Source organism: Oncorhynchus clarkii, chromosome 13, assembly GCF_045791955.1.
Source record: "Oncorhynchus clarkii lewisi isolate Uvic-CL-2024 chromosome 13, UVic_Ocla_1.0, whole genome shotgun sequence".
In the NCBI taxonomy this organism is placed as follows: Eukaryota; Metazoa; Chordata; class Actinopteri; order Salmoniformes; family Salmonidae; genus Oncorhynchus; species Oncorhynchus clarkii.
Window position 1 is genome coordinate 35064141 of NC_092159.1, and position 24409 is coordinate 35088549.

At 44.0% G+C, this 24409-nt stretch overlaps 1 protein-coding gene across 2 annotated transcripts in view; it reads left to right on the forward strand.

Annotated features, from left to right (window-relative positions):
* Positions 1 to 17255: 17255 nt before the first annotated feature.
* The window catches only part of LOC139364581 (retinoic acid receptor alpha-like), a 192907-nt gene continuing 185753 nt past the window's right edge, over positions 17256 to 24409 (forward strand). For both annotated transcript variants that reach the window (XM_071101440.1, XM_071101441.1), the window contains exon 1: positions 17256 to 17384. The gene's annotated coding sequence lies outside the window, so the exon portion shown is untranslated. The remainder of the gene's footprint in view (positions 17385 to 24409) is intronic.

Consider the following 24409-nt stretch of genomic DNA (forward strand, 5'->3'; position numbering starts at 1 on the left):
ATACTCCATTCTAAGGGCTCCAGTTTCACCAGATTAGGTTCTCATCAGAGCAACTATGCAATGTGGGACAGAATGGAGGACGGAGGGGGAGCAGATAGACTCAAGATGACAAAAGGATTTTGTGTCTCGAATGGAGTTGGTTTCACTTGCTGGGGATGGTGCCAGAGGAGAGGGGTTCTGCTATACTTTGACGGAAGTATTCTTGCTGTGTAGGATAGTATTTAGTTAGAAATACATAATCATTTATGCCATTTGGCAGACACCTTTCTACAAAACAGCTTTTTACAAATAGATGGTCCCTGGAATCAAACCCACAATTCTAAACATTGCAAGCATCATGCTGTGCCACCTGAGCTACAGAGGACAACACAAGATGTCGGGGACATCTCACGTCCTTCCTGTTAGATGGCTATTGTGTGATGTGCTGTCTTCTCGTGATCGGGTGACGTGCCAACTGTGAATAATCAAATTTCTAAAGCAAGAGTTTACTGCTTTTTCAGCATTTCATAATCATTCATTGTGGTTTGCATTCCAAAATCCTGAAATAGAAGTCCTTTATTCATCTTAGAAACACATTCAGAGCGTAAATGCTATGGGCGTGGCTCACCCTAGTCCCAGCCCCAGCCTCAGCCACAGCCCCAGCTCCAATCCACCACGTGAGTCCAGTCTGTCTGGATAGAGGTCCGTTGTCTGGGATCTCAGGAGGCGTTACATTACACCACTACACTGCAGTTCCGTACTGTACAGTTGGGTGCGTTAAATCTCTTCCTCCTCTCTCCCTCTCTAACTAAAGGGGCTTCATTGGCATGGGAAACATATGTTAACATTGCCAAATCAAGTGACGTAGATAATATACAAAAGTGAAATAAGCGATAAAAATGAACAAGGAAACATTACACTCACAGAAGTTCCAACTCTCTCCCTTTCGCTCTTTGTTTTTATATATCTCTGTTTCTATGCCCCTTACACCAAATAGTGTTTATCTTTCTCCTGCTCCCTCTCACTTTCACTCCCCTCATTCTCCTTTGCTCCCCTCTCTACATCCCTCTCTCACACTCCTTCCCTATCTTACTGCCTGAGCTCCCAAAAACTCCCTCAACCCTTCTACCCTAGCAGCTCTCATTCCCTGCCCCTCTCTGATTCAGAGGGGTTGGGTTAATTGCAGAATTGCACATTTCAGTTGAAGGCATTCAGTTGTACAACTGACCAGGATTCCCCCTTTCCCTTTCTTTTCTCTCTCACTCTCTCTCTATCGCTCCGTCTCTCTTCCTCCCTCTCTCCATATCCCTCCCTCCCTCCCTCCATATCTCTTTCTCTCCCTGTCTTATTCTGTCATTCCCTCTTCCTCTTCTCCTCCTGCTTACTTGTTTCTGTCCATTGTTATTAGGCAGGGTAATGGGCCTCGATCCAGGGCTTTGTTCTGGCAGGCAGACCAGCGCTGCAGCTTCCAACTAGTACAGAGAGAGAGAGGAAGAGGAAGGAGGGAGAGGAAGAGGAAGGACGGATAGAGAGGGAGAAGGAGGGGGACACAGAGAAAGGGAAAGAGAGAGATTGAGATGAAATGAGTGAGTGAGTGAATGAGTGAGCACAAAAGAGCGAGAGAGTGCGATAGGAGCAGAGAGTGAGTGAGTAAGAGAGAGAGAGAGAGAGGGCACTTGAGTTCATAGCTCAAGGGGAAATCAATCAGCTCATTGTGTCCGCCCTCTGTGCAGTCGACTCACTCGCATTCTGCTCCCTCTTTCCCACTCTCCCTCTCTCCTCTCCTTCCTCATTCCCTTTGGCGTCCCTTATGACTGTAATAAAACAGCATTGTGTTTGTTATTACGCCCATAAAATAACAATATGTGTGTTATCATGCCACTAAATCATGCTAATAAAACCACCACAACAAAAGAAGCTACAATGCTTACGGCAGTAAAGTTAGGTTAACTCTCAGGGATTTATAAGCTGCATTTATCCCACTTCAAATCCCTGCCAATATCTGCTACAGAGGGAAACCTTCCAATTGCAGGCGGTATTAGGTGACATTTCAGAGCAACCATGCGATGTATATGCGCATTGAGCATGGGAAATGCGCTCTACAAATTAAATATCATTAGGGGTTCACTACAAAGCTATTGTTTTTCTCTGATTTCTTATATAAAATAAAAAAAATCCTTGACATGGTCAACTAACTCAAGCATATATTAGTCACTTTTTTCTGATTCGGCACACAGAAACTGGAGGCCATTGAGTGACTTGGTCAAAAACAATGGCCCCAATTGGCCTATAGGGGGCGCTGTTATTTAAGCAGACACTCAAACCCTCATACCCATATCTGTCGCAGCGTTTGACCTAGAGACTTGAAACTTTGTGTGTATAAGACACACACGTGACGTCAGTTGTTCACATGCATTCAATATAGATTCCTCGTGTTAACGCCACCTTTTCGCACGTGTGGAGAATAACATGCTTTCACCTCACGTGTGAAATAGCATTTTCACATCTGAGAAACCTTCACGTGTAAAAAAAAATCGAATTTGCACGTTCACGTGGCAATTTCATGGTATCCCGTGTTGAAATTTGGCATCCACATGTTGTCACATTTATTGAAACATGAGATCAGGTTTTCACGTGTAGTTTCATGTTATCGCATGTAACCGCATTAACTTCAAACGAGATCACAAAATTGTTGCTGCATTCAAACATTTGCCCCACGGTACCTATCGATGTACGTCGACACATGCTAATACTTGAAAATGCTTTCAAAAATCTCCTTCTCATGAACCATACATTCAATTGACTCTAGATGTGGCATGCACATTCAATGAATTAGCCTCCAATTCCTTTGAGAATGATGAGTTGATGCATTTAAAGTCGCCACGCTACACCACTATAAGAACTGGACCAATGGACATGACATTTGGTATGTAAAACCTTGTGTCTGTGTCATTAGCTGTGTAAACATAAAGTCACTGCAACCTTAGATGGCTGCACCAGGCCAGTTGGTGGCACTATAGACGTCATTGGCACCAGTGGCATAATAAATTGACATCCTATAAGAATTGAACCATAATGTGTCTTATTTTCACCTTTGTCACACCTGCTCCCGCTCCCCCTCTCCGGCGCTCGAGGGTGCCGGGCTGCCCATCAATACGCACACCTGTCACCATCATTACACGCATCCACGCTTCATTGGACTCCCCTGGGCTCCATCACTGCCTCCTCTATATCTGTCTATTCCTCAGTTTCACCCCCGTGTCCGCGTTAACGCCGTTATGTTTCCCTTGTCCAGACGCCGTCCGGGTTTTGTTTCATGTCTGTTATTGATGAAATATTCACTCCCCGTGCTTGCTTCTCGTCTCCCGGCGTCTGTCCTCACAACCTTGTTGAGTCTGCACAAATTGGCTTGAGAAACTCTGGAGAATCCCAGTTGCCTTATTAACTAATGGTGTAGGTCCGTGGTGGCTGCTGAGGGGAGAACGGCTCATAATAATGGCCGAACCGGAGCAAATGGAATGGCATCAAACACCTGGAAACCATGGAAACCATGTGTTTGATACCATTTCACCCATTCCGCTCCAGCCGTTACCACGAGCCCGTCCTCCCCAATTAAGCTGCCACCAACCTCCTGTGGTGTACGTACTTACCTGTAGTGTATTTCAATGTGCATATTACAATCAATACAAATCCTAATCCTTACCAAATTCCCACCATAACACAATGGACACGCTCAAAAGGATTCACAAGGAGTCAAGAACAAAACAGTTAAGAGAACCATTCTAAAAACCACAAATCATATTCAAACCATATTTGGTATGTAGACATAACAAATTCATCTCTAATGACGTTAACAAAGTACAGTCCCAGAATTCAAAGATGACCGCAATTTACCAATACAAGAACGCTGAAATTATTTCACAAATCTTAACATAAACCATAAGTCAAATTGACCCCAGAATTGCTATACCATTACATTAAGTCATGACCTTAAAGATGATTGCCTGCTGCATTCAAAGATAACCAACATACAGCACTAGACGAAACTTCTCTTGCTTAGTATTGAGAGATAAATGGTGATGTTTTTACTGATTAGACGTGAAGGAAAGTGGTTATATCATGTAGGAACTATCTTTGTTTTGCTTTGTTATCCAACTGATCTTGTGTCTTTTCTGTCATCCTGTGAACCCCCGTTAATCGCAGCTATATATTTTATTATTATTATTATAATTTCCTCGCTTTACCAGCTATTTGCAGGTGCTCAATTCCTTACCTACTACTGAAGAGATTGAGGGCTACAACTAGTCAGTTAATTTAGTTTCAGTCATTTCTCTCATACTGTTGCAGTATTTGCATAATTACCGTAATTGCAACATGTGACAACCAATGGCAACCGACGAGGGACCATGTGAACCTACATGCTATTGCCAAGCAAACATAAATAATCCACAAGGTCAGTGAGGCTGAATAGGGAATACATGTTCCTGTTCAGGTTGTGGAAAGGTACAGTCTGTATCTAAAAACATTCCCCGTTTCTCTCTCTCTCTCTCTCTCTCTCTCTCTCTCTCTCTCTCTCTCTCTCTCTCCCTCTCTCTCTCTCGCTCTCTCCTCTCTCTCTCTCTCCCTCCCTCCCTCCCTCCCTCCCTCCCTCCCTCCCTCCCTCCCTCCCTCCCTCCCTCCCTCCCTCCCTCCCTCTTTCTATCTCTCTATTTCTTCAGGTCTGGTTCACTCTGATGTATGATGCCCATTCAGGTAGAAAGAGACACAATTCCTCCATGGCCCTCCCTCTCTCTGAAGTGCACATGGAACACCACACACACACACACACACACACACACACACACACACACACACACACCAGACATACCTCACCTTTTCTCGTTCAGCTGACAGGGGATAGTGAGGGAGACAGAGAAATAACGATAAAAACAATAAACAGAGGGAAAAGACCCACATGCTTCCCTCCAAATCTCCCACTAACTTCCCCTCTTCCCCTAACTGAAGCACCTTCTCTGGGTTGCATCCCAAATAGCAACCTGTTAAGTGCACTACTTTTGATCAGGGCACATAGGGCTCTGATCAAAAGTAGTATGGGCCCTGGTCAAAATAATGCACTAAATAGGGCACAGGGTGCCATTGACATTGGAGCTCAGGGGTTAACTGTGTCAGTGCTAGCTTCCACATCTGGGAGTGATTTGAAACATTCCACATGGCTTACCACATGCTTTCAGATGGGCTCAACCCCACCAAGTGGCTTGCACTGCGCTGCGCTGTCCAGAAATGCTGGAAAAATGATGTATCTTTCTCAACGTGTGTTAAAGAAAATGAAATGGCATAATGGCCTCTGGCTTTGTGTGTGTGTGTGTGTGTGTGTGTGTGTGTGTGTGTGTGTGTGTGTGTGTGTGTGTGTGTGTGTGTGTGTGTGTGTGTGTGTGTGTGTGTGTGTGTGTGTGTGTGTGTGTGTGTGTGTGTGTGTGTGTGTGTGTGTGTGTGTGTGTGTGTGAATGTTACTGCCAGGGCTAGAGTCCGCAGTAGAGTGTTAATGTTAAGAGCGTTGTAGTGGCAAAAAGGGGTAATTGGTGTGTGTGTGTGCGGGGGTGTGTGTGTGTGTGTGTGAGAGAGAGGGAAGCAGTGAGAGAGGGGTATATTTGCAAGCCTGTTTTCTTTTATGTGGATTCCCACTTCAGAAGGGGAGTCTAAACTATGCCTGTTTTAATCCCCCAAAAGCAGATAGGATCTCGACCAGCCTGTTATTTCCTAAGGCCAAGTGGTGTGACCTTTCACAAACACACATGAATAGAGGCTCAGTCGCACACACTCACACTCACACAAACACACACATTTCTCATTAAAAAACTCACACAATACAGACAGTTCATGCACATACACTGAGTGTACAAAATGTCTCTTTCTATGACAGACTGACCGGGTGAATCCAGGTGAAAGCTATGATCCCTTATTGACGTCACGTGTTAAATCCACTTTGATCAGTGTAGATGAATGAGTCGTGTTGAAGACGGATTTTTAAGCCTTGAGACAAGTAAGACGTGGATTGTGGTATGTGTACCGTTCAGAGGGTGAATGGGCAAGACGAAAATGCCTAAATGCCTAAATGACCAGCACTCACATCTGTTTTGCAAGGTTGGTCATGGTTGGTTCACATCAACACTATAATCCCAGAAACCCTAGACCCACTCCAATTTACATACCGCACCAACAGATCCACAGATAATGCAATCTCTATTGCACTCCACATTGCCCTTTCACACCTGGACAAAAGGAACACCTATGTGAGAATGCTATTCATTGACTACAGCTCAGCATTCAACATAATAGTGCCCTCAAAGCTCATCACTAAGCTAAGGACCCTGGGACTAAACTCCTCCCTCTGCAACTGGATCCTGGACTTCCTGACGGGCCGCCCCCAGGCGGTAAGGGTAGGTAACAACACATCCGCCACGTTGATCCTCAACACGGGGGCCCCTCAGGGGTGCGTGCTCAGTCCCCTCCTGTACTCCCTTTTCACTAATGACTGCATGGCCATGCAAGACTCCAAAACCATCATTAAGTTTGCTGATGACACAGCAGTGGTAGGCCTGATCACCAACAACATTGAGACGACCTGACCGTGTGGTGCAAGGACAACAACCTCTCCGTCAATGTGATCAAGACAAAGGAGATGATTGTGGACTACAGGAAAAGGAGGACTGAGCACGCCCCCATTCTCATCGACAGGGCTGTCGTGGAGCAGGTTGAGAGTTTCAAGTTCCTTGACGTCCACATCACCATCAAACTAGAATGGTCCAAGCATACCAAGACATTTGTGAATAGGGCACGACAAAACCTATTCCCCCTCAGGAGACTGACAAGATTTGGCATGGGTCCTCAGATCCTCAAAAGGTTTTACAGCTGCACCATCAAGAGCATCCTGAAGGGTTGCATCACTGCCTGGTATGGCAACCGCTCAGCCTCCGACCGCAAGGTACTACAGAGGGTAGTGCGTACGGCCCAGTACATCACTGGGGCCAAGCTTCCTGCCATCCAGGACCTATATACCAGGCGAAGTCAGGCTCTAAAAATTGTCAAAGATTCCAGCCATCGTAGTCATAGACTGTTCTCATTGCTACCGCACGGCAAGTGGTACCGGACAGCCAAGTCTAGGTCCAAGAGGCTTCTCAACAGCTTTTACCCTCAAGCCATAAGACTCCTGAACAGCTAATCAAATGGCTACCCAGATTATTTTCAATGCACCCCCCTTCTACACTGCTGCTACTCTCTGTTATTATCTATGCATAGTCACTTTAATAACTCTACCTACATGTGCATATTACCAGAATTACCTCGACACCGGTGCCCACGCACATTAACTCTGTACCGGTACCCCCTGTATAGAGCCCCGCTATTGTTATTTACAACTGCTCTTTAATTATTTGTTATTCTTATCTTGAACAGATTCTATCCCCAAGCAATAAGACTGATAAATAGCTAACAAAATAGCTACACGGACTATATGAGTTAACTTTGTATCCTCACCCAAACATAATATGCACACACATTTATACTGACTCACACATGCACACCCACTTATGCTGACTCACACATGCACACCCACTTATGCTGACTCACACATGCACACCCACTTATGCTGACTCACACATGCACACCCACTCGCATACAAGCTACTGCTGCTACTCTGTTTATCTTATATCTGATGCCTAGTCACCTTACCCCTATGCATACAGTGCATTTGGAAAGTATTCAGACCCCTTACGTTTTTCAAAAAAAATGTTTTACGTTGCAGCCTTATTCTAAAATGGATAAATACATATATATAAATATATATATGCAACGTAAAAAAATAATATATATATATATATATATGCCTTTTCTGTGATATCCAATTGGTAGTTGCAGTCTTGTCCCATCACTGCAACTCCCGTATGGACTCGGGAGAGGCGAAGGTCGAGAGTCATCTGTCCTCGTCAAGCCGCACTGCTTCTTGATACACTGCTTGCTTAACCTGGGAGCCAGCCGCACCAATGTGTCAGAGGAAACGCCGTACAGCTGCCGACCGAAGTCAGCTGGCATGTCCGCCACAAGGAGTCTCAAGAGAGCAATGGGACAAGGACATCCCAGCCAGCCAAATCCTCCCCTAACCCGGACTGGGCCTATTGTGCAACGCCACATGGGTCTACCGGTCATGGCTGGCAGCGACACAGCCTGGGATCGATCCCGGGTCTGTAGAGTGAAGTGCCTTAAACCACTGCGCCACTTGGGAACCCCTTTGTTACAGCCTTATTCTAAAATTGAGTAAATAAATTAAAATATCATCAATCTACACACAACACCACACATTATGACAAAGCAAAAACAGATTTTTATAAAAAGCTCGAAATTGAACTCAGGTGCATCCTGTTTCCATTGATCATCCTTGAGATGTTTCAACAACTTGATTGGAGTTTATTTGTGGTAAATTCAACTGATTGGACATGATTTGGAAAGGCACACAACTGTCTATATAAGGTCACTCAGTTGACAGTGCATGTCAGATTAAAAACCAAGCCATGAGGTCGAAGGAATTGTCTGTAGAGCTTCGAGACAGGATTGTGTCGAGTCACAGATCTGGGGAAGGGTACCAAAAAATGTCTGCAGCAGACGGAAGCAACTCTTCAGTAAATGGCACATGACAGCCATCTTGGAGTTTGCCAAAAGGCACCTAAAGGAATCTCAAACCATGAGAAACAAGATTGTCTGGTCTGATGAAACCAAGATTAAACTCTTTGGCCTGAATGCCAAGCATCAAGTCTGGAGGAAACTTGGCAACATCCCTATAGAGAAGCATGCGGGTGGCAGCATCATGCCGTGGGGATGTTTTTAGCTGCAGGGACTGGGAGACTCGTCAGGATCAAGGGAAAGATGAACGGAGCAAAGTACAGAGAGTTCCTTGATGACAATCTGCTCCAAAGTGCTCAGGACCTCAGACTCACCTTCCAACAGGACAACAAGCATAAGCACACATCCAAGACAATGTAGGAGTGGCTTCGGGACAAGTCTCTGAATATCCTTGAGTGGCCCAGCCAGAGCCCGGACTTGAACCTGATCGAACATCTTTGGAGAGACCTGAAAATAGCTGTGCAGTGATGCTCCCCATCCAACCTGACAGAGCTTGAGAGGATCTGCAGAGAAGAATGGGAGAAACTCCCCAAATACAGGTGTGCCAAGCTTGTAGTGTCATACTCAAGAAGACTCGCGGCTGTAATCGCTGCCAAAGGTGCTTCAACAAAGTATTGAGTAAAGTGTCTGAATACTTATGTAAATGTAATATTTCAGGTTTTTCTTTTTAATACATTCAAAGATGCAGTCGTCCTTTTGAACTGAGATGCAGGACTGGAAGGAAACTGGTTAGGGATGTCACCATGATTGTAAGGGTTGCGGAACTGTTGGCAGTGAAGTCAGATGCAGGAGAGCAGAGATAGGTAATAGCCGGAGCAGTTTAATTACAAACCCCACGGCAATACAAAAATAACCTACATGGGTACAAACAAACAATTCCACACAAGGACATGGGGGGAACAGAGCACACATCCAAGACAATGTAGGAGTGGCTTCGGGACAAGTCTCTGAATATCCTTGAGTGGCCCAGCCAGAGCCCGGACTTGAACCTGATCGAACATCTTTGGAGAGACCTGAAAATAGCTGTGCAGTGATGCTCCCCATCCAACCTGACAGAGCTTGAGAGGATCTGCAGAGAAGAATGGGAGAAACTCCCCAAATACAGGTGTGCCAAGCTTGTAGTGTCATACCCAAGAAGACTCGCGGCTGTAATCGCTGCCAAAGGTGCTTCAACAAAGTATTGAGTAAAGTGTCTGAATACTTATGTAAATGTAATATTTCAGGTTTTTTATTTTTAATACATTCAAAGATGCAGTCGTCCTTTTGAACTGAGATGCAGGACTGGAAGGAAACTGGTTAGGGATGTCACCATGATTGTAAGGGTTGCGGAACTGTTGGCAGTGAAGTCAGATGCAGGAGAGCAGAGATAGGTAATAGCCGGAGCAGTTTAATTACAAACCCCACGGCAATACAAAAATAACCTACATGGGTACAAACAAACAATTCCACACAAGGACATGGGGGGAACAGAGGGTTAAATACATAACAATTAAGGATGGAACTGGAAACCAGGTGTGTAAGAAAACAAGACAAAACAAATGGAAAATGAAAAGTGGATCGACGATGGCTAGAAGACCAGTGACGCCGACCGCCGAACACCTCCCGAACAAGGAGGGGAAACGACTTCGGTGGAAGCCGTGACAATGATGCCGTTGATGATTTTAAAACAGCTCAATGGCTGTTATGCGAGAACTGAGGATGGATCAACAACATTGTAGTAATTCCACAATAATGACCTAAACGACAGAGTGAAAAGAATAATACAAAATGTTATATACACAATAAAAAATATTCCAAAAACATGCATATGTATGCAACAAGGCACTAAAGTAATTTTGCAAAAAAACACAGCAAATTAATATATTTTTTGGCCTAAACACAAAGGCTTATGTTTGGGGAAAATCCAACACATCACTGAGTAATTGCCTCCTTATTTTCAAGGATCGTGGTGGCTGCATCATGGTATAGGCCTACTTGACATCGGCAAAGACTGCAGAGTGGGACTGCAAAATGGGATGTAGCTAAGCACAGGCAAAATCATAGAAGAAAACCTGCTTCAGCCTGCTTTACACCTGACACTGGGAGAGGAATTAACCTTTTAGCAGGAGTAAAATACAAAGCCAAATCTACACTGGAGTTGCTTACCAAGAAGACAGTGAAAGTTCCTGAGTGGCCAAGTTACAGTTTTGACTTAAATCTGCTTACAAATCTATGGTAATACTTGAACATTTCTGTCATGTAGCCATGATCCCCAACACCTTGATAGAGCTTATATTGCATAATACAGGTGTGCAAAGCTCTTATGAGACGTACCCAAGAAGACTCAGATGTAATCGCTGCCAAAGGTGATTCTAACAGGTATTGACTCAGTGGGTGAATACGTATTGTCACGCCCTGGCCATAGAGAGGCTTTTATTCACTATTTTGGTTAGGCCAGGGTGTGACTAGGGTGGGCATTCTATGTTATTTTTTCTATGTTTGTATTTCTTTGTTTTTGGCCGGGTATGGTTCTCAATCAGGGACAGCTGTCTGTCGTTGTCTCTGATTGAGAACCATACTTACAGTGGGGCAAAAAAGTATTTAGTCAGCCACCAATTGTGCAAGTTCTCCCACTTAAAAAGATGAGAGAGGCCTGTAATTTTCATCATAGGTACACTTCAACTATGACAGACAAAATTAGAAAATAAAATCCAGAAAATCACATTGTAGGATTTTTAATGAATTTATTTGCAAATTATGGTGGAAAATAAGTATTTGGTCAATAACAAAAGTTTATCTCAATACTTTGTTATATACCCTTTGTTGGCAATGACAGAGGTCAATCGTTTTCTGTAAGTCTTCACAAGGTTTTCACAGACTGCTGGTATTTTGGCCCATTCCTCCATGCAGATCTCCTCTAGAGCAGTGATGTTTTGGGGCTGTTGCTGGGCAACACGGACTTTCAACTCCCTCCAAAGATTATTGATGGGGTTGAGATCTGGAGACTGGCTAGGCCACTCCAGGACCTTGAAATACTTCTTACGAAGCCACTCCTTTGTTGCCCGGGCGGTGTGTTTGGGATCATTGTCATGCTGAAAGACCCAGCCACGTTTCATTTCAATTCCCTTGCTGATGGAAGGAGGTTTTCACTCAAAATCTCACGATACATGGCCCCATTCATTCTTTCCTTTACACGGATCAGTCGTCCTGGTCCCTTTGCAGAAAAACAGCCCCAAAGCATGATGTTTCCACCCCCATGCTTCACAGTAGGTATGGTGTTCTTTGGATGCAACTCAGCAATCTTTGTCCTCCAAACACGACGAGTTATATTTTGGTTTCATCTGACCATATGACATTCTCCCAATCTTCTTCTGGATCATCCAAATGCTCTCTAGCAAACTTCAGACGGGCCTGGACATATACTGGCTTAAGCAGGGGGACACGTCTGGCACTGCAGGATTTGAGTCCCTGGCGGCGTAGTGTGTTACTGATGGTAGGCTTTGTTACTTTTGTCCCAGCTCTCTGCAGGTCATTCACTAGGTCCCCCCGAGTGGTTCTGGGATTTTTGCTCACCGTTCTTGTGATCATTTTGACCCCACAGGGTGAGATCTTGCGTGGAGCCCCAGATCGAGGGAGATTATCAGTGGTCTTGTATGTCTTCCATTTCCTAATATTTGCTCCCACAGTTGATTTCTTCAAACCAAGCTGCTTACCTATTGCAGATTCAGTCTTCCCAACCTGGTGCAGGTCTACAATTTTGTTTCTGGTGTCCTTTGACAGCTCTTTGGTCTTGGCTATAGTGGAGTTTGGAGTGTGACTGTTTGAGGTTGTGGACAGGTGTCTTTTATACTGATAACAAGTTCAAACAGGTGCCATTAATACAGGTAACGAGTGGAGGACAGAGGAGCCACAGGTCTATGAGAACCAGAAATCTTGCTTGTTTGTTATTGACCAAATACTTATTTTCCACCATAATTTGCAAATAAATTCATTAAAAAATCCTACAATGTGATTTTCTGGATTTCCCCCCCCCCCCCCTCATTTTGTCATAGTTGAATTGTACCTATGATGAAAATTACAGGCCTCTCTCATCTTTTTAAGTGGGAGAACTTGCACAATTGGTGGCTGACTAAATACTTTTTTGCCCCACTTTAGGTAGCCTTTTCCCACCTGTGTTTTGTGGGTAATTATTTTTCCGCTTGTGTTTGTGTGCACCTCGGTTGCGTCACGGTCTTTGATGTTTACCTGTTTGTTTTTTTGTTGTTTCGGTTTCACTTTCATTAAAGGATGTGGAACTACATGCACGCTGCGCCTTGGTCGATTTATGACAGGGAGTTTGAGGATAGCGAGCGTGACACTTATCTAATCAAGGTATATTAGTGTTTGATTTTTCATTAATAACATTTTTTTCAATTACAGAGTATTTTGTGTAGATCGTTGAGAAAATAATGACAATTAAATCCATTTTAATACCACTTTGTAACACAATAAAATGTGAAGAACTCCAAGGGGGGTTGTAGACTTTCTGTGGGCATTGTACATACACAATCCTAATATACCTACAACTGTACATATCATTATATTTCCAAATGATATACTGTCTGTGGTATGGACTCGAGTCACATGACTTGGACTTGAGTCATGCGGAAAAATAATTACAAATATGATGACTTGCAACTCGACTTTGACTTTAACACCAATGACTCGTGACTTGACCTGGACTTGAGTCTTTATGACTCGAGTGCATGTGTATTTGTGCTTATTTGTGTGTGTGTGTGTGTGTGTGTGTGTGTGTGTGTGTGTGTGTGTGTGACTTGACTTGATACCCTCCCCAAGCCCAAATATTAAAATGATGCTATTAAAAAAATTGTGCAACGCATCCACTCTTCATTTAACAGATTACAGTTTGAATCGTACAGCAGCCAATCAAATTGTGCCAGCTGAGAAAAAGTTGTGCGTGGCAGTCTAGAGGAAAGACGGCGGGTGAATTCAGATAGAGCCCTTGGAAAGATGATACCCCAAATTATTCTTTTCGGATATAAAGACGATGCTGTATCAACAAAAAACAGATTGCAACTTGCAAAACATGCGGGAAGAAAATTACAGAGTCACAACAATTTCCAACTTTGCTCGACATTTTAAGCTGCACAAAGAATGGCTAATCGTGGCTCTTTCACATGGCTACCGATGTATTTCCATGGAAATCTAACGTTTATTTGGAAAGTAATAAATATATAGATATTTTTAAAAGCATTCATGATTTGCGTAAATGTAATATTCTAACTATTACTCTTGTTAAAAATATGAAATGGTATAACATTTGGTGAAGAGCACATTATGATTTGTTTAGAACTCGGAACTCAAAAGTATAGGACTTGAGACTTGATACTTGACGGTGTTGACTTGAGACTTGACTCGGACTTGCCTATCTTGACTTAGGACTTGACTTAGGACTTGAGTGCTAAGACTTGAGACTTACTTGTGACTTGTAAAACAATGACTTGGTCCCACCTCTGCTGTATATACACACCATGTATTTATATTCTGGATCCTGACACATGCTCACTCTAACATATCTACTCTGGTTTGTTTAATTGGACCCGTTCTGTAATGTCTTGATTTCTTGTTTAAATTTCTTGTTTAGACTTTTAGATTATTTGTGTATTTCCGAGACATTCCACTGCACTGTTGGAGCTAGAAATGAGCATTTAGCTGCACCTGCTATAACACCTGGATATCTGTATATACTAATATATTAAAAAGTGTGGGGTCACTTAGAAATGTCCTTGTTTTTGAAAGAAAAGCAATTTTGTTGTCTGTTAAAATGACATCAAATTGATCAGAAATACAGTGTAGACATTGTTCATGTTGTAAATGACTTTTGTAGCTGGAAACAGATGATTTTTATGGAATATCTACATAGGCGTACAAAGGCCCATTATCAGCAACCATCACTCCTGTGTTCCAATTGCACGTTGTGTTAGCTAATCCAAGTTTATCATTTTAAAAGGCTAATTGACTGTTAGAAAACCCTTTTGCAATTATGTTAGCACAGCTGAAAACTGTTGTGCTGATTAAAGAAGAAATTAAACTGGCCTTCTTTAGTTAGACTAGTTGAGTATCTGGAGCATCAGCATTTGTGGGTTCGATTACAGGCTCAAAATGGCCAGAAACAACGTCAACAGTGAAGAGGCGACTCCGGGGATGCTGGCTTTCTAGGCAGTTGCAAAGAAAAACCATATCTCTGTCAAGTGTCTGTGTTCCTTTGCCCATATTAATATTTAATTTTTATTGGCCAGTCTAAAATATGTTTTTTTCTTTGCAACTCTGCCTAGAAGGCCAGGATACTGAAGGTCGCCTCTTCACTATTGACGTTGAGACTGGTGTTTTGCGGGTACTATTTAACGAAGCTGCCAGTTGTGAGGCGTCTGTTTCTCAAACTAGACACTCTAATGTACTTGTCCTCTTGCTCACACACACACACACACACACACACACACACACACACACACACACACACACACACACACACACACAAATAAGCACAAATAAGCACAAATACACATGCACTTGCTTACGGCCACATCTGTGCTCAAGCCTGTGCTCCTGCAGTCCCAGACAGATTAAGGAGAGGAAGGCTTAGACCAGGCAAAGATACCCATCTGCTAGTTCCGTCTCCGTGGCCCATAAACCTCCTATCTTTCTGCCCTGGGATGCTCAGTTTCCTGTCCCAGGAGACACAAACACACACTCTGGATCCACTAGACCTAGGCTGAAATACTATTTGAAAATCATTCCAAATACTAGTTGGGCTTGTTTGAGCTTGCCTGGCGTGATTGAGCCAATAGAAACGTCTCCAATGTGCAAATGACGCCCACCTTACACTCCAGGTTCAAAGTCTTCCACAGATCAAATAGTATTTGTACCCAGGTCTGCAGACAGTCTCCCTGGAACCTGCGCCGGCCAGACAGGCCATAGTGCTGTGTGGATAAAAGGTCCTGGCAGTCTCCTAGCAGCTGTCGCTCTCCTCATACATCTTGGCAAAGGGAGAGGAGAGGAGAGAAGGGAGAGATGAGAGAGGACACCCAGCCAGGGATGCCTGCCCATGGCACACCCTGTCCGGCAGTAACAAGTGTGGACTGGACCGACCCGTTGCGCTCACTTCCATCTCAGGAATAGATTGGATTGTAGCCCACTACAGTCTGCCATAAACAGAGGAGAGGGAGACCAGGCGAGGCCAGGAGAGGAGAGAGGAAGACACTAGCCAGGATGAGTGTCAGAGGAATCATCTTTGAAAGCCCCTTTGAAAGATTACATTGTGGGCGAAAGAAACAAGGAGAGAGAGACGTCTAGCAGGAATACTGTAGCGTAGTCCCTTAAAATGAATGGCGTCAGGGATTCCTGGGAGCATGGGCTGTATAAGCCCTAGCTGAATCTGGGTCGTATCCCTTCACTTGTCAGTCAAAGCGTTGGACTGGGAGAGAGAGTGGGGGATGTGAAGATGATAGCAGTGAGGCGACATGTTACCGACCCAGCACGGGACAGTTCCCAGGAGCCCCTCCTGGTTGGCAGCCAGGCCCCATAAAAAAGGCCTGTTTTCCATCCTTGTTGAGAAAAATGGATTTTACAGGCATGTTTGATCAGGGGGAATGGGGGGGGTGGCGGGGTCCTCAGTGATACATACAAGTAGGCCTATATGCTTGGGTCTGCTAGTGAGGGCATGCCAAAATCAGGCTTAGACAAATGGAAACCGATTACCCTACCGCAAAGTAACCAAATCATCATCACAATATACTTCTAGTATCACCAACAAAATGAAGTTAGCCAGCGAGCTTGTTCACAACGGGCAAAAAATGTTTTACGCGCATCACGCTGGTTCGTCACAAAACCCGGTACTCCTGTTCTGCAGGATCTTGGACAAGCTACTCACGCAGATCCACGATACGTTTCAGCCAGGGTTTGTTTGCGTTTCACACGTGCTTTATAGCGTGGATTAGGGTACAAACGCTCCAGGGTCTGGAGCATACAGTGACATGTGAAAGCGCCCTTAGATTGTACACTAAGAATGTGGTTCATTGACAGTCGACACAGATAGGATTCATTCTTGATGAGAAAAAAAAACGAAACCAATCTAATATAGATAGTGACATTGATGCCACATTTATATTCAAAACAGCATTACACATAATGTCTTCGTTTGATTATGAAACGAATATAATAAACATTTGATGCGTGTTGCTAGTTAGAAGAGTAATAGTAGGCTTCTTAGCAGGATGGAGTTTTGATGTACAGTACAGCTGATTCAAATAACCAACTCATCATCAAGCTTAGATTATTTGAATAGCTGCGCGGTGCTAGGGCTAGGGCATAAACCAAAAAATGTGCACCCCAGGGGGGCCTCCAGGACCGATTTTTGCGAAACCTTGCTGTAGATGACATAATTGACATGGTAGATATGAAACGTGGGAGTGGACTTCTCTAGGCTGGCCAGTGTTGGGTTTCCCGAAAATGCACGTGACCGCAATGGCTGCTGCTCTCTAAACCTTGCATCCATTTGCGCGGCTCCGTGAACACCAGTTTCTTTGCAGAAAACTCGCAGAGCTCTTGTCAGACTCGCACCGTCTGACGAAGCAGACCGTCCTATACCGGGCCACTCCTCGTCTAAGGACTTCGGAAAAGAAGGACAGGACAAAACATAAACGGCTCGGTTCGGGACTTCCACCAACCAACACGTCGGTAGGAGGAGTCAACAGGTATTGATTGACTGGCTATTTATTTAGGCTACTGACAATGCGGTTGATCGGACGTGTGACAGGTAGACAAGATTCGGTAGAAGCCTCTACACCGACTAAAATCCGCCTGGTAGTCTGTTAGTTCGAGGGGAGAGTTTAACGTGGTGTTTCAATCTGTGTGCTGTCACGACTCCGTTTTCCTGTTCTGTTGTGCAGAAATATCAAACCGAAGCTTTAGCCAGCCACATCCCGCCATTGTGTAAACTGTTAAAATGTAATTTGTTGCGAGCCTTGACAGTTTTATATAGGCTGCCGCTACAATGTAACAAGCTTTGTCCATAGATGGAATCGTTGCACAGTGTGTGCTTGTTCAGCCAACACCTGTCTACAAGGTTTTGTGCAATTTTGTGTCAAAAGTGAACGATTTAAAAGCTTGAAAGACATTTTTGAATGTTTAGATGGCACATTTGATGGCCACTCGAAACAGTTCTCAAACAAATTCACTTTCAACGGCTGTCATGGGGTGACGTCTGCTTTTTCTCGGGAGTCAGGTAAATGATGTCAGTTAAAAATAAAACAAGGACAGCCCGGACGTCCAGTCACAAAGCTCTCACATATTGATCAGATTTGAAATATTTCCGTGTTGGCCGTGATGTGACACTGGTCCAACCTACTAGACATCAACCTACTCCATGGTCTGTGAGTTGTGCTGCTTTCGTAACAAAGTGGGAAATGGGAATTTACTACATTGTGAAGTGGTGAATACCAGTTGGATGCATTCATATGCATTGTACTCATTGATACGAGCAGATTGGCGAATGGCCAACAAACTGCATATACCATAAACTAAAAGTACAGCTAGCATGCTTGCAAACTAATTATAGTGTTCAAATACCACATTACCAGATATCTTTTTATGAATAATGTTTTGTTGCATTTAACTGCAGAAAATGTTATCAACGTCATTTTCTTAGTAGGTGACGTCAGAGCATGTGAGAGGAGTGAGTGCTCTGGATGATGAGTTTCTCACTAGTAATCACCAGTTGGAGGCTTTTCAAGTGGATTTCCCCAGTCGTATGTGGTACATTTCCACTTCCCACTTTGTTACGAATGCAGCATAAAGGGTTTCTTTGTAGTCCTAAACGTGTATGCATATGCACAGCAGTGTTGTAGAATATTGGACCGTTGGCATTCATAATTCTCAGCGCAGCTCAAGCAATTTCTCCACCTGTCAGCACATTCAAATGAATAGAGGAAGTGGAGAGGTGCCCGTTCGGGCTGTGCGTCCACGGTGGATGGAGGTCTCGGAGACGAGTATCTATGTAACAATGGGACGCTGGACTATCGCGTCTCTGCGTCTGTGGACTATGATTTATGCTTTAGGCTGCCTGATACAGCCTACTTATGTGTCGGGGTAGGTTTTTATCTGCCTTTCAATAAGCATGTCAAGATGGGTTGACTTGATAGGTTGACTAGACTATGGGACTTGGCAGTAGTGCACTCCCCTTTCGACCAAAAAATGTGCAGCACCCCCCCACCTCCAAACATCTTCCTGCTGCTATGGAACTTGGGCCATTTGACCTTTTTTACATGATAGAATTTAGCCTAATTCTTCTATACTCTCACTGTAAGTCAATGTATTCTGGGAAGTTACACTGCATGACACAACATTACGTTTGTATGTTAACTACTGAGTGTGTAAAAGAGCTGACTTTTTGTGTTCATTCAACACTCTAAAAAGAAAAGGTTCCTGAAGGTACTTTTCGGGGTTCCTCACATTGCAACACCTGTGGAATCCCTAAAGGTGCCTCAAGGAACCTTTTCCCTAAATAACTTTTTAAAAAGGTTCCTCAAATAACTTTCTAGGGATCGATACCCTGAGCTGACAAGATAAAAATCTACCGTCCTGCCCCTGAACAAGGCAGTCAACCCACTGTTCCTAGGCCGTCATTGTAAATAAGCATTTGTTTGTTCTTAAATGACTTGCCTAGTTAAATAAAGGTTAAATGAAATAATACTAAAACTCATAGGCATGTAGAGACACATTGAATAACAGCGATGTACGTGGTTTCTAGTTTAGAGTAATGTGGCTGTTACAACTGACCTCGCATTACTTTGCTCTTGTCTCCCCCTGTCCTTCTCTCTGCAGCAAAAACTTTGCCATTCAACATTTGTTGGTCATTTACCCCCTCATCAATTCCCACAACATATTTCTGAATGCAAGGCATAGTGCTTTTCACTGATGCTGCATACTAAATATGAAAAAGGAAATGGACCCCCCATTGCCACTCCCAATCCCATGGAGATGTCATCAGGCTCTTTAGTGAGTAGCTCCTCTCCAACCAGGAAGAGTTGGACGGGGCTCTCATCCGCAAAGGGATTCCCATCTTTTCTTATGGTAGGCGATGAGAGCTTTACACAAAAATGTGTCTGATTTTTAGGGTTACCCAAGTCATATTTCCGACAGTAAGTTAACTGAGTACACCTTACACAGTATGACTTCTAACTTTGCATTTACCTTTTTAAATTGGAGGGTGTTTAATGAGAAGACGGGATTAGAATGAGTAGAACTATAGCAGCTGCATACAGTCAAGGGTACATGACAAATGTCATGATGGATTATTGGGACCGAGGTCAGAGGAGCAGACTTAGTCAATTACGTAACTAGCGATTGTCTCGTTTATGCTGCTACAAATGTGATGGAATAAACCACGTGAGAGGAAAATATCCAAGCCAGCACATGGTCTGGATAGGCTCAATCTGGTGTAAAAAAAAAAGAAGGTTATAAGTGTGTGAATTAATGTGAGTAGGAAAATGTCATAATTCTTACATATTTCTTCCCCCCCTGTGGTCTCTCAACGAGGAGTACTTCTGAATGAGCGCTGTGCACGCACGCATCCATGTATTTCTGGGTAGTGGAGAGAAGACAGACATACAAGATTACATTTAGACTAGCAATTCTGTTTGGTATACAAATGACATTGATTGATGGTGTTGATTTATCAAGTACACGTTGAGTATGTGCTCATCAGCTGCGGTGATTATGACAAGACAATATGGAGGACAGAGACGGCAGAAACAGGACACACGCTAATCACACTGCAACGACATCCTTAAGACTTTGTAGAGGCCAAAATGTTGGTAGATCCATAGTGAGCTTTAAACACAGTCTTGCTTTGGTCTGAATTGGAGAGGACAGAGCACGCCACCCCGACACACCAACATGAAAGACTTAAATTAGAAACATAAACATCATGAGTATTCAATGTCAAATGATTCTGAATTGTTTTATTTTATTCTTCTTTTTGTCAAGTTGAACATAACATACATTGGGTCATCTCTCTCTCTCTGTCTCTCTGTCTCTCTCTCTGTCTCTGTGTGTGTCTCTTACCTGTTTGTGGAGGTTGACACATTTCTCTATCACACCTCCTGAACTCTCCACCACTTAACTGGACAGGGGCAGGATAAGACAGGCACTAAAGGGAGGAGGATGGAAAGCGCGAAAGTGAATCGTGGGTTTTAATATTTTTTTGTCAAGTTTTACAACCCAGTATCCTGGGTTGCAAGTTTAACAACCTCGATTGGGTCGTCTATGTGTGTCTGACCTGTTGGGAGTGTCTCTATCAAAGCAGGCCACCCTGACACAACAGCCTGAAAGAGACACTCCCGTTCAAAAGTTTGGGGGTCACTTAGAAATGTCCTTGTTTTCGATCGTCCTTTAGCTCAGACCTCCACTGCCGTCTCAAAGCCTTGTAGGCAGAGAGCACAAGACCAGTTGAATTAAGGCATGGCCTTGTGATGCAATCCCTGCCAGTTAGGAACACTGTCCTGTGAGTGTTCCAGAGCTGGTGTGGCATCTGCAGCTCAGGGCCGTGTGTGGGTAGGTGTGTGGGGGTGTGTGTGTGTGTGTGTGGGTGTGGGTGGTATGGATATTTTTTTCAGACTAACACGTAGGCTACAAGTGCACATATTGATGTTCCCGTGTGCATGCGTGTCTGTGCGTGTGTTTGTTGACTAGTTTATACATAGATTTCTGTCCTGTTTTGCCCGGTTGCTTTAAGGCCTGTGTGTTCAGAAGCTTTTGATCAGTTATTAATTAGGTTTTAGTTGCTTGGTTTCCATATAATGCATCTCGTCTGAATGATAAACAAGGCCAAGCTTTTGTTTTGTTTGTTACAGAGAGCACACATGCATTGCTGTACTGAATATTATAAACTCGGTGATCCAAATTCAAGCCGCATAGCCTCTTGAAAACTGAGTGTGAATCATTTGAGGCGAATTTTAAAAGCAGCGGTGGGAGAAGTACCCAATTGTTATACTTGAGTTAAAGTAAAGATACCTTTTTAATAGAAAAGGACTCAAGTAAAAGTGAAAGTCAGCAGGTAAAATACTACTTAAGTAAGCCTGTGTTTAGTGAGTCCGTCAGATCAGATGCAGTAGGGATGACCAGGGATTTACTCTTGATAAGTGAGTGAATTGGACAATTTTCCTGACCTGCTAAGCATTCAAAATGTAACAGGTACTTTTGGGTGTCACGGAAAATGTATGGAGTTAGAAAGTAAATTGTTTTCTTAAGAAATGCGGTGGAGTAAAGTGAAAGTCACAAATACCCCAGAAAACGACTTAAGTAGTACTGTTTTAGTATTTTTACTTAAGTAGTTTACACCACTGTTTTAAAAGGCTTCTCAAAACACGTTGGCTCGACTAATGAGACCACGAAACGAATCAAAATGGCAAATTGTATCAATCATAAAAAAATGATGTAGTACACACAGTATCTTGCAACGAGTAAAGAAATCTATGTATTAGCAAAGGAGAGGAAACAACTAAGTTTTGTATTTGTTCCTACTCTGTGAGTATCCCCAGGTCCCCCCCCCCCCCCCGTCAATGTAATCTTATTCATTATGATCTAAAGGGGAAAACTGATCCTTGAACAGCACTCCTACTCTGTGACCATTTGTGAATACTGGCCTGATTGATAGATAAAACATGAGGCACGCTTGTACTTGCACCGTTCTAAATGTGTCCCTGCCTGGCAGCAGAGAGCATCAGCAAGAAGCTCTTCTCCTACTGTATGTGTGATGCTGACTGATGAGATGAGACCCAGGTGATGACTGTGTGTGCATGGTGGGGAGGCATGTGTACTCACAAGAAGACACTAGCGCGCACGCACATCAACCATAGCATATTGTAGGCTACCAATACGTGTGCACATCTACTGTATGCAAAGAAACGTAACGTTGACTCCAAGCTGTACGTAATTCAACTTCACTTGTCACATGCGTCGAATACAACCAGTTTAGATCGTACTGTGAAATGCTTACTTACATGCCCTTTTAACCAACAGTGCAGTTTTAAGAAAATACCTAAAAAAAAAGTAAAAGATAAGAATAACAAATCATTTAAAGAGCAGCTGTAAATAACAACAGGGGGTACCGGTACAGAGTTAATGTGGAGGCTCTATACAGGGGGTACCGGTACAGAGTCAATGTGGAGGCTCTATACAGGGGGTACCGGTACAGAGTTAATGTGGAGGCTCTATACAGGGGGTACCGGTACAGAGTTAATGTGGAGGCTCTATACAGGGGGTACCGGTACAGAGTTAATGTGGAGGCTCTATACAGGGGGTACCGGTACAGAGTTAATGTGGAGGCTCTATACAGGGGGTACCGGTACAGAGTTAATGTGGAGGCTCTATACAGGGGGTACCGGTACAGAGTTAATGTGGAGGCTATATACAGGGGGTACCGGTACAGAGTTAATGTGGAGGCTCTATACAGGGGGTACCGGTACAGAGTTAATGTGGAGGCTCTATACAGGGGGTACCGGTACAGAGTTAATGTGGAGGCTCTATACAGGGGGTACCGGTACAGAGTTAATGTGGAGGCTCTATACAGGGGGTACCGGTAATGAGTTAATTTGGAGGCTCTATACAGGGGGTACCGGTACAGAGTTAATGTGGAGGCTCTATACAGGGGGTACCGGTACAGAGTTAATGTGGAGGCTCTATACAGGGGGTACCGGTACAGAGTTAATGTGGAGGCTCTATACAGGGGGTACCGGTACAGAGTTAATGTGGAGGCTCTATACAGGGGGTACCAGTACAGAGTTAATGTGGAGGCTCTATACAGGGGGTACCGGTACAGAGTCAATGTGGAGGCTCTATACAGGGGGTACCGGTAATGAGTTAATGTGGAGGCTCTATACAGGGGGTACCGGTACAGAGTCAATGTGGAGGCTCTATACAGGGGGTACCGGTACAGAGTCAATGTGGAGGCTTTATACAGGGGGTACCGGTAATGAGTTAATGTGGAGGCTCTATACAGGGGGTACCGGTACAGAGTCAATGTGGAGGCTCTATACAGGGGGTACCGGTACAGAGTCAATGTGGAGGCTCTATACAGGGGGTACCGGTACAGAGTCAATGTGGAAGCTCTATACAGGGGGTACCGGTACAGAGTTAATGGGCGGGGCACCGTTGTCAAAGTAATTGAGGTAATATGTACATGTATGTAGAGTTATTAAAGTGACTATGCATAGCTAATAATAGAGAGTAGTCTGCAAATAGTCTGGGAAGCCATTTGATTAGACTTTCAGGAGTCTTATGGCTTAGAGGTAGAAGCTGTTTAGAAGCCTCTTGGACCTAGACTTGGCGCTCCGGGTACCGCTTGCCGTGCGGTAAGCAGAGAGAACAGTCTATGACTAGGATGGCTGGAGTCTTGGCCTTCCTCTGACACCGCCTGGTATAGAGGATGGCAGGAAGCTTGGCCCCGGTGATGTACTGGGCCATACGCACTACCCTCTGTAGCGCCTTAGGGGCTTAGGCCGAACAGTTGCCATACCAGGCAGTGATGCAACCCATCAGGAGGCTCTCGATGGTGCATCTGTGGATCCTTTTGAGGATCTGAGGACCCATCCCAAATCTTTTCAGTCTACTGAGGGGAAATAGGTTTTGTCGTGCCCTCTTCACAACTGTCTTAGTGTGCTTGGACAATGTAAGTTTGTTGGTGATGTGGACGCCAAGGAACTTGAACCTCTCAACCTTT